Below are 12,510 nucleotides of genomic sequence, written 5' to 3'. Positions count from 1 at the left end.
TGAGAAGAGAAGAAGTGGTCTTATTGGCTAACCAGGATCGAGGGTTACTGACCTTGTTATATCAGCTCCTGTCTTCTGGGGCATTGTGCTGCTTGATCCCCAGTTAAAATTACTCTGCCCCTTGGGGCTGGACTACTTTTCTGGACCAATAAAGTGTTGTCCCCAGCTTCACAATCTTCAGGCACACCCACACATGCAAACATCTAGAACTGTACTTGTGGCACCTTAGAGACTAAGGTGCCACAAGTCCTCCTTTTCTTTTTGCGAATACAGACTAACACGGCTGTTACTCTGAAATCTAGAACTGTGAAATTCAGAGGAGTGCACACTCAGGGGCGAGGTACTGGTGGCAATATAAATGCAAGTTGGTTAAATTTTATTCACTACTGTAAACTGCATTTATTAATTGATTTAATGAAGCACCCTCTACTGATTTAAAGTGGTTGTGACATTTTAATTAATCTCAGTCATTATATCCTCTTTTTGAGAGACAAGGTGGGTGAAGTAATCTCTTTTATTGGGCCAACTACTGTTGGTGAAAGAGACAAGCTTTCAAGCTGTGCTGAGCGCTTCCTGTCTGGGAAAGGTATTCAGTGTCACAACTAAATACAAGGTGGAACAGATTGCTTAGCATAAGTAGTTAACACATATTCTAAGATATCATTCAAGCTGAAGTGGCCCATTTACACCTCTCCAGTAAAAGGACAAAAAAGGGGGAGTTGTAATAAACCATAAATCCAGTGTCTTTATTAAGACCAAAAAGAAAAGGAGGACTTGTGGCACCTTAGAAACTAACAAATTTATTTGAGCATAAGCTTTCGTGAGCTACAGCTCACTTCATCGGCTGCATTCAGTGGAAAATACAGGGGGGAAATTTATATACACAGAGAACATGAAACAGTGGGTGTTACCATACACACTGTAAGGAGAAAAGGAGGACTTGTGGCACCTTAGAGACTAACCAATTTATTAGAGCATAAGCTTTCGTGAGCTACAGCTCACTTCTTCAGATGCATATCGTGGAAACTGCAGCAGGCTTTATATATACACAGAGAATATGAAACAATACCTATTCCCACCCCACTGTCCCAGCACCACTGTCGCCAACAGAGATTGGTCCATAAAATATATTACCTCACCCATCTGGTCTCTCTAATATCCTGGAACTAAGATGTCTACAACAAACAGAGCAAACAACACAGCATGTTTTTTTTCTTAATTGTTAAGTAAAGGTATATTAACTCTAATCTAAGAGTATATTGTTTATATAACTGGTACTTTTGGGTTAGACTCATGGCATAGATTAACTCAAGTTTATTCCTGGAGATTCCCAAACCATGCCAATGTGCACTGACAGGGCCCAGCAAGGCAGAGCCACCACCCAGATTAATTTCTTTTATAAGCAAAAGGATAGAAGATTCCCACCTATTTAACACCACAACTGGGATACTAGGATCTCCTTTACTGTTGACATCATCAGGCACCTGGGCACACAGGTGAGTGTTGCCTGATCCTTAGTTACCAAGGAAATGTTAGGTGAAAAAAGTTAAACATGAAGCAGTTATCCCAACTGAACCAAAGTCAGGCCAAGAGAGGCTGCTGGGAAAGTTTCTAAAAGTAGAATGAAGAAATATTTGTTTAAGTTACAGAGAGTGAGAAAAAAGGGGAGGCTTGCATTCCTGCATTTTTGTACCAGATGTTCTGGGAACAGTCCTTGAGATACAGAGGCGCTGTTTTCCACTCCCTGTTCTTGTGTTATGTCTGTTTTTAACTCCTCGTCTCCTGGTTGACACCCATACCGATAAGAAAGTCGGTGAAACATTACAATTTGCTAAAAGTTATCTACAATAAGGGGGTAGAAGTGCACGCATAATAGAGAAAGAGGATTTTAACTAACATGGGGGGGTGGCCTGCTTCATATGACGCGACGGGACTGTCCATAAAAACCTATTAGTTTTACTTAGAAGCTGCTGGTTCTCTTTGGAGACGGGCTGCTCTCTATTGTTGTGTGCACTCTTCAATAAAGAGCTTTGTGTTCAGACCTTGCTGGTGTTGCCTGTTTCTCTCCAGACAACGAACTGTGCCGTCTGGGGTTCGAGTCCTCGACAGAAGGAAAAGGGATGTTACATAAAGTTTAAGCAGAAATCTGTAGGCCATTTCGGTGTATGAGAATAACAATTACCTGATTATAAAAAACATAATAGGCAGCAGGTTTAAAACAAATAAAAGGAAGTATTTCTTCACACAACACACAGCCAACCTGTGGAACTCCTTGCCAGAGGATGTTTTGAAGGCCAAGACCATAACAAGGTTAAAAAAAGAACTAGATAAATTCATGGAGGATAGGTCCATCAATGGCTATTAGCCGGGATGGGCAGGGATGGTGTCCCTAGCCTCTGTTTGCCAGAAGCTGGGAATGAGGGACAGGGGATTGATCACTTGGTGATTACCTGTTCCATTCATTCCCTCTGGGGCACCGGGCACCTGGCACTGGCCACTGTCGGAAACCAGGATACTGGGCTAGATGGACCCTTGGTCTGACTCAGTGGAGCTATTCTTATGTTCTTATAAATCTTGAGATTTTTCAAGTGAACCCTAGCTTCTTATTTGAACAAACCTTGGTTCCAGATAAAAGCCATTTTAATCTCCATGGGAATTTGCAGTTGGTACTTCGTGCAGGGATTGAAAACAGTACACTTTTAGGCCCAGAATGTCTGTGTATGACCCTTTCTGTGGCTGTATTAGGTTGAAAGAGAGAGCAAGAAATTCCACCTGCCCTATTTTTTTTCTCTGTCTGTGCCTCAGCCATGCAACATTGCCGTCCCTGCCCTCTACACAGCTCAGCCCTCTCTTCTTCCCAGGGGAAGGACTCCACACATCAGCTGGAAGAGTGGGGTTGGTTGGTGAACCAGGGGAATAAACCACACCAAAGGAGAATACTCGGGAGGGGCTGTTTTAATTTGGGGTGAGCTGGCTCTGCAGAGCACGCATGCTGGACTGGGGTACAGAAGTCACAACCTAGCCCTAACGAGCATTGTAAATACAATCTTCTGCTATCCCAGAGGTAATTTTGTTACAGAACAATGCAAGGGATAGCTCTGAAAGCCGTGGATGTGGGTCAAAAACCCCTTTGAAACTGTATCCTAATGACCACATGACAAAAGAGATGTTTTATATAGGAGTCACTTCTTGCACCAACTATTCACAGACAACAGAGAACTTCCTGCTAAGTTGAGGTAGCTGTGTGGACAGAAACTGTGAGGTTTCATTTGGTTTTAACTTGAACCTGTGTCTCAGTTATCTTGTCAAGTGTTCATTTTGGAAAACAAAGGAGGAGAAAGAACAAGAGATTAGCAGCATTTGTATAAACAGTCACAATTTTTAAAAGGTTTTAAAACTTATGTGGGGGATAAACTTGGCTCACTCTGACCACAGTTACCAGGGAATAGAAGGAAAGAAATCATGGGTTATTTTTTAGCCATTTCCCCTTTTTAAAATATACAATTTAAAATACACAAGGGTCAGTCAAGAGTTCATCCTTGGTAAATGTTTTTCAGCTAAGATAAGCCCACAGCAGATGCCATGGGATGGATAACTGGCATGCTTTCATACAAACCTAATATTTTACACCTTATGTTTGTCCTCCAGGATGATTTTCCTGTTCATTTTATTAATCCCCATGAATAATAAAGAGAGAAGAGTAACATACAAATGTGTTTTTTCTATAGCTAATAATTTCCCAATGAGTATGGTAAAACAGCAGTGACATTTTCAGCTCTTTAAAATTATGCAAATTATTGAGAGGGTAAGTACAGCAGCTCTTCTCTGTAGTCGCAAAAAGAAAAGGAGTACTTGTGGCACCTTAGAGACTAACAAATTTATGTGAGTATAAGCTTTCGTGAGCTTTTTTTGAAGTTGTTTTGTTGAAGAATTGCAACTTTTTTAGTCAAAAACAGATTCCAACGAGAGACTGCTGAATTGGAATTAATTTGCAAACTGGATACAATTAACTTAGGCTTGAATAAAGACTGGGAGTGGATGGGTCATTACACAAAGTAAAACTATTTCCCCATGTTTATTTCCCCCTGCACCCCCCACTGTTCCTCAGATGTTCTTGTCAACTGCTGGAAATAGCCCACATTGATTATCACTACAAAAGGTCCCACCCCCCCGTCTCCCTCCCTCTCCTGCTGGTAATAGCTCACCTTACCTGATCACTCTCCTTACAGTGTGTATGGTAACACCCACTGTTTCATGTTCTCTGTGTATATAAATCTCCCCACTGTATTTTCCACTGAATGCAGCCGACGAAGTGAGCTGTAGCTCACAAAAGCTTATGCTCAAATAAATTGGTTAGTCTCTAAGGTGCCACAAGTCCTCCTTTTCTTTTTGCGAATACAGACTAACACGGCTGCTACTCTGAAACTTTTCTGTAGTGTTTAATGTGGTATTGCATGTCAAGTAGGGCAAGGTGTGAGTAGTTTGATTAGACTAATCCAACCCCCAACCCATCTTTCCCTTTCGTGTAACCACATGACATACAGTAATCCACTGTCCTTAATCAATTTGAGTGCAATTTAATAACTCCCAGAGATGTGCCAAAGAGGCAGTGTTTTTGTTGTACAAAAGCTCAAATTATTGCAGGGATGATTCAGACTTGGGTTCCTTTAGATTTAAAGCATCACAATTTAGTGCAGCTGTAGGGATTGGAGTCAGAATTTCCCCTTATATGGGATGGGTAAAATTGAGGTCACTTGTGTATCAAGTTTTGCAAAAGCTTTCAAGTGAAGTTTTGGTTTTGAGAAACCAAATCCAGGGAAGCCAGATTCTCTGATCCACTAAGGCTAATTTGCACCACGTAAACGTTCATGCTCCTCCGATCTGTTTTTTATATCTGTTGTCTTTTAACTGATACTAATGCTGCCTTTTGACACACTGGTGCAGCAGTCTGGCTACACAGATGGCAATGCAGGAGAGGTACCTTAGATGTAACTCTGCAGGGTAGGGACTGTCTCATCAATATACGCTTATCTCATCTAGCCCAGTGGTGCCCAACCTCATTACACAGAAAAGGCACATAAATCTAAGCACAACCTTCTGAGGACCAAACAGATTCTGTTTTGTATGGTATTTAGATAGATTGTTTCTGTATACAGTATTGTCTATTTAAAAACAAATAAAGAAATCAGTGCATAAAACGTGTATCCGAATTATAGACAACACAGTAAAGAACACATAGCTAAACTAAATGATATAAACATGATGACTAGGCTGTTAATATATTGTGTTGAAACAGGCCACGGGCCTTATGAATACTCTGGAGGGCCATGTACACCCTGCAGGCCATAGGTTGGGCACCCCTAATCTAACACAATAGGGCCCCAATCCCAGATTGAGGTCTCTAGGTCCACTCCAATATAAAATAAAATACCATTCATTGGGGGAGGCTCTTCACTGTTTAAAAACTAAATGCTAGTGGCTTTGCCAAGTTCTTCAGAACCAGTCACTATCTTACATTGCTAATAAGTGGAACCATCACTCCATTTAACAAACTATATATGACTGCTGTTAGCATTACCCAATGCGTATTCACATTCTCATGTACTTTGACACATTCAATTCTAATAGTTAAAAGGTCTAATTTCTTTTCCAGCATTTTGGACAGATTGATTTTTTTGGGTACAATTTTTCAATAGAAGAAATAAAGCCAACTCTACCTTTAGCTTTTATTTTCAATTTAGCTTCAGAAATTAAAATTTCTGCTATATAATTGAACCAAAATTATCTACAGCTTTCCAGTGCTTTTCATTTCATAACCATACTGGGAATAGCAATCTAAGCCAGTGATCAAGTACAAGTCACCTGTTCTCAGTGAACAGTGCATTAGAGTACAGTGAAGTATTCCCCTCCATTTTAGCTGCTTTTCCAAAAGAATTTTAACAGTCACAATGGGCTTCTCTATAGTTGGAAAAAACTGTAGCTTCTTTCTCCCCAAAATAATACTATTGTATTTATTTCCAGTTCACCCAAAGGAAAAGGATTGCCAAATGTATGCTATGCATGTTTGGTGCTCTGCCACACAGCACTAGAAATTGAATTTGTTATAGAATATGTTAGAAAGGAAAGGTCTTTGTATCCAGTTTATCCAGAGCAAATGGAAAAATCAAATCCAAATCTGTAGTTACAAGCTAACTTGGCCAAACTGGACTCATTGGACTAGCTTAGGTAGCTAATGAGACACATTACTGCAATAAATTGAAATTATGTCATCCAATGATAATAATAATTAGTTCTTATATCGCGCAAAGAACATGATATTAAGGTTATTCCAGTGTTTTTATTTAAGGGACTTATTTAATCAATTCTCTTCTGTTTATTCACAACATACATATGTGACCTATAGTGAAAGCAACAGACCGAAGTAAAGTGGTAGGTAAGATGCTTGTAGTATTATCGGATCTGCCAGCTACCTTGATCAGAGTATAAGTGTTCAGCTATTCCTGCCCGCCAGCCCTCTCCAAGTGTCTTGAATCACATTCAGGAAAATTACAAGTCATGGGAACAAATCTGGATTTTGAATTATCTGAAACAAAAATAAACACACTAAAGGGTATGTTATTTGGGAAAGAGTGTATCCCAACAACATATTAACGTTAGCCAGTGCATATAGGTTTTACACACACACATACATACCATTAATATGTGTAACAAAATCAAGGGCAGCCTGATTCAACAAATACTTAAGCACATGCTCATTGACTTCAATAATTTTCAGTTGTTTAAGTGCCCTGCTAAATAAACAGGGTATTACTCGCCTACTTAAAGTTAAGCTCATGCTTAAATGCTTCACTGAATGAAGGTCAAAGAGTTCTCTGAGCACTTGTTCCATAAGGTTACCTTTTTTCTCCATGGATTCTTCCCCCAATATTCCCGGGTCAGCACAGGCGGGGTACTTGGCATTGTTAACGCTCACTGTTACAGGTCTTAAGATACTTTGGGCAGGTAATCTGATTACAAATTCATCCGGCATCAGTTAACTATTCATTCATCCATCTTGTGGGTAATTTTCAAAGACATTTTTAATTGAGTTATATTTAAACCCTGTTTTAAAAAAAAAGAGTAAGGTTTGGAGAGTTTGAAAAGTCATATTCAGCAAAAAGAAGTAATTCATGCACCCTCTAGTTAATAACCTCTTATGTGCTTTAATAATTTAAACTAATTATCAATGAGAATGTCTTCTGTGTATACTTCAAGAATTGCTTTTAGTATATTTTCTCTCTTCTTTCATGTAGCATGCCACTTGTCCTCAATATGTCTCCAGTGCCTCTTATCACTGCTCCTCTTGTATAATAAACGTCTCATCTGTGAGAATGACCTTGACACGGTGTAAAAAAGTTCTTTAAAGGATAGCTCAATTAAAATCGAATACCTCTACTTAGGATTTTATTTCATTATTATTCATAAGACCATGCAACACTATTTGAGCCACGAGTTCTCATGCAACTTGAATGGTTGTTTCGAAAGGAATCATCATTAAAATATTTTTTTATTTCTCTGTATGCCCTGTTGATTTATAGTCAGCAGGGAGCTCCCTTTGGACTTGGCAGAGGCCTCTGTTGAACATTTATGCTGTCATGGGTAAATGGTTTCAGCTGAGAATTCATTTGGAGCAGATAATTCTAGCTAGTAGATGACGAGAGTGGTTAGTGGGTAAGTCAGGTATAAATCTACTTACCATATTTGTGGTCTGCCCAGTTTAAATGAGTGTGGAAGAGAGTGTAGTTTGGAGGATACAGACGTGAACTGAGAGTCAAGAGTCTTGAGTTGTGTTTCTGATATTGATTAACCTTGGGATATTCAGTTAAGCTGAATTCTTGTTTATGCTGTAAATGAGTGTTATAATTGCCTATCTCACAGAGGGTTATGGTGCTCAATCAATTACTTTTGCAAACTACTTTGAGAGCCATTGGCAAAAAGCCCTATATATGTATATATGAAGTAGAAAGCATTGTTTACCTGACTCCCAAGCTAGTCTTCCAGAAATAATGTATTTGCCTAGCCATGGAAATTCACCTCTCTGAAAAAATCTGTTCCTTGGCCTTAAATGTGCACTAACACCCTAATCAGTGAATGCAGGGCCAGCCAAATGGCACTCCGGGTGAGGAGCGTCTTCAATGCCCCTACATCTCCATTTGTTCAACTTTTAAACCTTATTTTTTATTGCATTTGTAGCCCATTTCATGACTTTGATACATGATTTACGCACTAGGATCTGTAAATCTGTATTTAGTCATGCCATATATACACAAATAAAATAACTGTTTCCTCTAAGCTTATAAAAACTTTTCAAATTTAAGAATAAATTAAATGTTGTAAGATCAAGATATTGAACTGTGATCCAACACAGGGTGGACCAGTATTAAATAGTGTTACAGTAGGTGTCAAGTTTCCTTCCCCACCCTGAACTCTAGGGAACAGATGTGGGGACCTGCATGAAAGACCCCGAAGCTTATTCTTACCAGCTTAGGTTAAAAACTTCCCCAAGGTACAAACTTTGCCTTGTCATTGAACCATATGTTGCCACCACCAAGTGTGTTAAACAAAGAACAGGGAAAGAGACCACAGTCTAGTTTTGGAGGAATGCGGGATTTGATGATACAGGAGCAATTCCTAAATATGTCCAAGGATGATATAAAACAGTGTTTATGGGATAAGAAAATGGACTCAGCAGGAAGTCTTGCTTCTTATGCTGATCAATATGAGCAGATCCAGACCGCCAGAGAGGTGGGGCAAACTGGAATAAAATGGGTGGAGGGAGGAGAGAGGAACAACCCTGGTCGCAGTAGGAGCGGATACCAGAAGGAACAACCTCAGACCACACCCTACTACTGGGGGCAGCCCAAGGCCCCAACGACACCTCAAGGAACACTCCAGACACCTTATCATCCCACCACACCGTTCTCCAGCAACCCACCTCGCCCCAGTGACACGTCAGCTGGAGGATGTTTTAAATGTAACGAGCCAGAGCATGTAAAGGCCAACTGCCCCAAGAACTCCAACAGATTACAGTTCATTGCACCGGAATCACACCAGAGGTCCTCAGGCCCAGATGCCTCCCAGATAAACCTCAGAGCAGAGGGAAACTGTGAGTGTGGGAAGAAAGAAGGTCACTGTGTGGAGGGACACCGGAGCACAAGTGTCGGCTATCCATCAATCCTTAGTGGACCCCAGCTTAATCAACCCAGAGGCCCAAATGATGATTCAACCCTTCAAGTCAAACTCTTTTGACTTGCCTACAGCCAAGTTGCCTGTCCAGTACAAGGGCTGGTCAGGAATGTGGACTTTTGCAGTCTATGATGATTATCCCATCCCCATACTGTTAGGGGAAGACTTGGCCAATCATGTGAAGCAGGCCAAGAGGGTGGGAATGGTCACCCGCAGCCAGGCTAAGCAAGCTGTCACACCTAGCTCTATTCCGGAAACTTCTACCAGGTCAGAGGTGATGGAACCGGCCCCCATGCCAACGTCAGCAATAGCAGTAGTGGATCCAGTCACAGAGACCCAGACAGAGCCAGTCCAAGAACCGGAACTGGTGGAACAAGCAGCACCAGAACCAGTGCCAGCACTGAATCCAGTGCTTGCAAACCCAACACCAGAGGGCCCCACTGAACCTGCACTGGCAGCAGCAGATAACCCTACACAAGAGGCTCAGCCAGAGCCTGAACCCCAACATAGTGCACCATCAGAGAGCAGTTCACAGTCAACGGAAACAGCCCCATAACCTGCATTGCTTCAAGAGGGACCAAGCCTAGGTCCACAGTCCAATGAGGAACTGATGTCTCCAGCACCAAGGGAACAGTTCCAGACCAAACAGGGAGCAGATGAAAGCCAGATGAAACGGTGGCATGGAGCAATACACTGCCTCTCAGCTCTTCTAATTGATCCAGGTTTGTTGTAGAAAAAGGACTTCTATTCAGGGAAACTCTTTCTGGTGGACACCAGGAAGACTGGCATCCTCAGAGACAGTTGATAGTTCCAACTAAGTACCGGGTAAAGCTCTTGAGCTTAGCCCATGATCATCCTAGTGGCCATGCTGGGGTGAACAGAACCAAAGACCATTTGGGAAAGTCATTCCACTGGGAAGGAATGGGCAAGGACGTTTCTACCTATGTCTGGTCTTGTGAGGTATGCCAAAGAGTGGGAAAACCCCAAGACCAGGTTCAAAGCCCCTCTACAGTCACTCCCCATCATTGAGGTTTCATTTCAGTGAGTAGCTGTGGATATTTTGGTTCCTTTTCCAAAAAAGACACCCAGAGGAAAGCAGTACATACTGACTTTCATGGATTTTGCCACCCGATGGCCGGAAGCAGTAGCTCTAAGCAACACCAAGGCTAAAAGTGTGTGTCAGGCACTAACAGACAATTTTGCCAGGGTAGGTTGGCCCTCCGACATCCTCACAGATGCAGGAACTAATTTCCTGGCAGAAACTATGGAAAGCCTTTGGGAAGCTCAAGGGGTGAATCACTTGGTTGCCACCCCTTACCATCATCAAACAAATGGCCTGGTGGAGAAGTTTAATGGAACTTTGGGGGCCATGACACGTAAATTTGAAAATGAGCACTCCAATGATTGGGACCTAGTGTTGCAGCAGTTGCTCTTTGCCTACAGAGTTGTACCAGATCCCAGTTTAGGGTTTTCATCATTTGAACTTGTATGTGGCCACAAGGTTAAGAGGCCATTACAGTTGGTGAAGCAGCAATGGGAGGGGTTTACACCTTCTTCAGGAACTAACATTCTGGACTTTGTAACCAACCTAGAAAACACCCTCCGAACCTCTTTAGCCCTTCCTAAAGAAAACCTAAAGGATGCTCAAAAAGAGCAAAAAGCCTGATATGATAAACATGCCAGAGAGCGTTCCTTCAAAGTAGGGGACCAGGTCATGGTCTTAAAGGCGCTCCAGGCCCATAAAATGGAAGCATCGTGGGAAGGGCCATTCACTGTCCAAGACCACCTGGGAGCTGTTAATTATCTCATAGCATTCCCCACCTCCAACCGAAAGCCTAAGATGTACCGTATTAATTATCTAAAGTCCTTTTATTCCAGAGAATTAAAAGTTTGTCAGTTTACAGCCCGGGGAAGAGATGATGCTGAGTGGCCTGAAGGTGTCTACGGTGAAGGGAAAAGTGATGGTGGCGTGGAAGAGGTGAACCTCTCCATGACCCTTGGGCATATGCATCAACAGCAGATCAAGGAGCTGTGCACTAGCTACACGCCAATGTTCTCAGCCACCCCAGGACTGACTGAACAGGCATACCACTCCATTGACACAGGTAATGCTCACCCAATTAGAGCCCAACCTTACCGGGTGTCTCCTCTAGCTAAAACTGCTATAGACCTGGAGATCCAGGATATGCTACAGATGGGTGTAATCCGCCCCTCTGGCAATGCATGGGCATCTCCAGTGGTTCTAGTTCCCAAACCAGATGGGGAGATATGTTTTAGCGTGGACTACCGTAAGCTAAATGCTGTAACTCGCCCAGACAACTATCCAATGGCATGCACAGATGAACGATTGGAGAAACTGGGACGGGCCCAGTTCATCTCTACCTTGGAATTAACCAAGGGGTACTGGCAGGTACCGCTAGATGAATCCACCAAGGAAAGGTCAGCCTTCACCACACGTCGGGCTGTATGAATTTAATGTGCTCCCTTTCAGGCAGGGGAATGCACCCGTCAGCTTCCAAAGACTTGTAGATGGTCTCCTAGTGGGATTAGGAGAATATGCAGTCGCCTACCTTTATGATGTGGCCATATTTTCGGATTCCTGGGCAGAACACCTGGAACATCTACAAAAACTCTTCGAGTGCCTAAGGGAGGCAGGACTAACTGTTAAGGCTAAGAAGTGTCAAATAGGCCTTAACAGAGTGACTTACCTTGGACACCAGGTGGGTCAAGGAACTATCAACACCCTACAGGCCAAAGTGGATACTATCCAAAAGTGGCCTGTCCCAAAGTCAAAGAAACAGGTCCAATCCTTCTTAGGTTTGGCCAGATATTACAGGCGATTTGTACCGCAATACAGCCAAATTGCTGCCCCACTGTCAGACCTAACCAAAAAGGAACAGCCAAATGCAGTTCAGTGGACTGAAGAGTGTCAGAAGGCCTTTAACCAGCTTAAAGTGACGCTCATGTCTGACCCTGTGCTAAGGGCCCCAGACTTTGACAAACCGTTCCTAGTAACCACAGATGCGTCCGAGCATGGTGTGGGAGCAGTCTTAATGCAGGAAGGACAGAATCAAGAGTTCCATCCTGTCGTGTTTCTCAGCAAGAAGCTGTCTGAGAGGGAAAGCCACTGGTCAATCAGTGAAAAGGAATGTTACGCCATTGTCTACGCTCTGGAAAAGCTACGCCCATACGTTTGGGGACAGCGTTTCCACCTGCAAACCGACTATGCTGCACTACAGTGGCTTCATACCACCACGGGAAATAACAAAAAAACTTATTTGGTGG

The 12,510-nt window shown here is 42.4% G+C and overlaps 1 long non-coding RNA gene across 1 annotated transcript; it reads right to left on the bottom strand.

Moving 5' to 3' along the window:
• Positions 1–6,352: 6,352 nt before the first annotated feature.
• LOC140908126 (uncharacterized) lies at positions 6,353–7,789 on the bottom strand. Its single transcript, XR_012157771.1, has 3 exons — positions 7,736–7,789; positions 6,898–7,101; positions 6,353–6,583 (listed from the first exon to the last, which is right to left on the bottom strand). It is a non-coding gene; the product is annotated as an uncharacterized LOC140908126 (long non-coding RNA).
• Between the last annotated feature and the right edge of the window lie 4,721 nt (positions 7,790–12,510).

The sequence above is a fragment of the Lepidochelys kempii genome, chromosome 3, assembly GCF_965140285.1.
Source record: "Lepidochelys kempii isolate rLepKem1 chromosome 3, rLepKem1.hap1, whole genome shotgun sequence".
NCBI classification, from domain to species: Eukaryota; Metazoa; Chordata; order Testudines; family Cheloniidae; genus Lepidochelys; species Lepidochelys kempii.
Note: the sequence above shows the minus strand (reverse complement) of the source record. Positions and strands in the feature narration are given on the sequence as shown.